At 44.3% G+C, this 2556-nt stretch overlaps 1 non-coding gene across 1 annotated transcript; it reads left to right on the forward strand.

The window, feature by feature from the left end:
• The first annotated feature begins 551 nt into the window (after nt 1–551).
• Nucleotides 552–623, forward strand: TRNAE-CUC (transfer RNA glutamic acid (anticodon CUC)). Its single transcript has one exon. It is a non-coding gene; the product is annotated as a tRNA-Glu (tRNA).
• Nucleotides 624–2556: the final 1933 nt, after the last annotated feature.

Raw genomic sequence — 2556 nt, forward strand, 5'->3', positions numbered from 1 at the left:
TAATGAAATCTCTTTAAGTATTCATCGTTAGACACATTTTCTCCTCCCAGCAAGACCTACTAAAGTAATGTTGTGAAGAGTCCTTTATTCTTTCTGATCCAAACTGGCTGTGCAATTTAGAAAGAAAAAGGTCTGCTTTGTATTTCAATTTGTTTCCAACTGAAAAAAAAAATCAATTGCCATGAAAAATCTGAGAAAAGAAAGAAACCAGGAGCAAAAATGTCATGTTTAAAAGAAAAATGGCAAAAGCATAATTTGTACATGAACTACATAGCCTCACAATACAAAAATTTACTTTATTTTGTGATATGTGCTATTGGTTTACAGAAAAAAACCCCAACATGTGAGTCACTGGTGTTAGGGAAGGAAGGCAAGAATATTGTTTATATTCATAAATGGAAATAATCTATAAGCTAATAGACGAGTCTGGATTTAAACCTCACTTGAATGGTAATTTTTAAAAAGTGTCCTGTTTGTCCTACTCATTCTTGGTAATAATGTAATAATTTTGAATTATGCTTTTGTTTTGGAAAAAGAGAAGGAAATTGTTCTCCCTGGTGGTCTAGTGGTTAGGATTCGGCGCTCTCACCGCCGCGGCCCGGGTTCGATTCCCGGTCAGGGAACCAAAAATGTCATGGTTTGATGCTGGTGCAATGCCAGTGCCCCCATGAAAATATATTTTCCCTATTGTCTGCTGTGAGATGTGACCAGGAATAGAGCAAAGCAGGGTCCAACTTCGAAATAAAGAAAAAGAAACTTTATTAACCTACAACTAGATGTAAAAAGAAACACACACAGAACTCAGAATGAAAACCCCCCAAAGACATTCCTTCTCTCCCCACCAAATTTCCAATACATCACAGGAGGATAAAACCTTGGATTCTCAATTCAGTTACCACCCCTCACTAAGATCACCAACTCTCAGTCCATCACCACCCTTCAGATAATCAATTCTCAGTTAATCAAGAAGAGAGGAGTCCCTCTTGTGCCATAGGCTTCCCCAGGAAACACAGTTGAGATTTCTTGTGTTTCCATGTCACACGTGGCACCGCCTGGAGAACCTTTGCCATCGTGACGTCTTCCTTCCATGTCCAGTGCTCTCACCACTGCACATGGACCAGAGCTGCTTCTAGCGTTCCCCTTTTAAGGATGCTTTGCCCAGTTCCAAAAAGGCACAGTGTCTCACTTTCAGGACACTTGTCTCCCCCAAATTCACCCCCTGCGGCCAAGGGGTCTCGAGAACAGAGATCTTCTTCTGCTTCACTGAAGACAGAGGGCACCACCACCCTCCTCACCCGTCGTCTCTGTTTATGCACTCCTTCACATAACAACACTGAACTCTCTTGGCTCCAAGCCATTGCCTCCCCCTATGCAGTCTTTGTGTCACAGGAAAAACGGTTCTGTCCATGGCTATACAAGAAAAATCCAACCAAAGGCCACTCCATCACCTCCTCCCACCTAAGATTATTCTCAACTTCTCTCGGACACCTTTCACTTGCACAAACTTGCATCACATTGGCCCATTTCCTCTTATCTCATCTCTATCTCTCTTCTCATTCAGCTCTAGGAGGATCAGCATTTGTAAGGTTTCCATCATCCAAGAAAAGGCTTAAAATCTCAGGCTCTGCCTGTCCAGAATTCCCATGCTGCCCTGCCAGGTACCTTTGTGCTGCACCCTCGCTGCACCCCCACTTCTCCTTCATGTGCTGCCAGCACATGATATCAAATTTCAAGGTGGCACAAGCACATGCACAGGCTCTCTCTCCCTCGCTGGGGGGGCTGCCCGATGCCTCTCAGTGCTCCTCCACTCTTCCATCCTGCAGGGGCCTTCACCTCCCTTCTCTGTCCAAGGCTCCGGCCTACCTCACCTGGCCGCGTGGCTTCCCTTTTCCTGCCCAGCCCGCAGCTGGGCAGGGGAGGTCTGACCTCTTTCACCAGAACCAAGAGAGAGTTTTCCTGAGAGTTCTCTGCTTTTAACCCCCTGTGTTCTCAGAGGCATATCCATGTCCTTAGTGGCCACACCAGGTGCCAATATTCAAATCTGAGAACCTATTGGTTTGACCACCAAACTCCCAAAAAACTCACTTCCTTTTCAAACCAGGACACCTGCAAAGGAGTAGACTTCATGTAATGTGGAACTTTTCTTCTTACCTCAGGGAAATGTTCTTTGGAAACACAGTGTTATGTACCTGAAGGCATGGGCCCTTCTAAGTGCTGTGATATTTGCGTGGGCAAAAAACCTTTCCTCAGAGGGGTCCTTTCAGAACCAGTGGAGATTGATGGATTTCAGAACCATCCAAGGCACAGCACTTTGTCTCATCAGACCTTTGACGTGTGGAAAGAAGAATGTGCAAGTATGAGTAATATTCACCCAAGGCTGTGAAAAACCTCTTCCCACAGAGCTTTTCTTAATTCCTACCCGTGCAATGCTTAGACTCCATCCTTCAATGACTGGAAAATCATAATGGGATTCAAGGTTTTGAATAATGATTAAAGTACTGAGTTTCACATCAGTAAGTCTTTCAAAACAACCTCAAGAACATTTGCATGGTTTGT

The sequence above is a fragment of the Molothrus aeneus genome, chromosome 1, assembly GCF_037042795.1.
Source record: "Molothrus aeneus isolate 106 chromosome 1, BPBGC_Maene_1.0, whole genome shotgun sequence".
Classification (NCBI taxonomy): Eukaryota; Metazoa; Chordata; class Aves; order Passeriformes; family Icteridae; genus Molothrus; species Molothrus aeneus.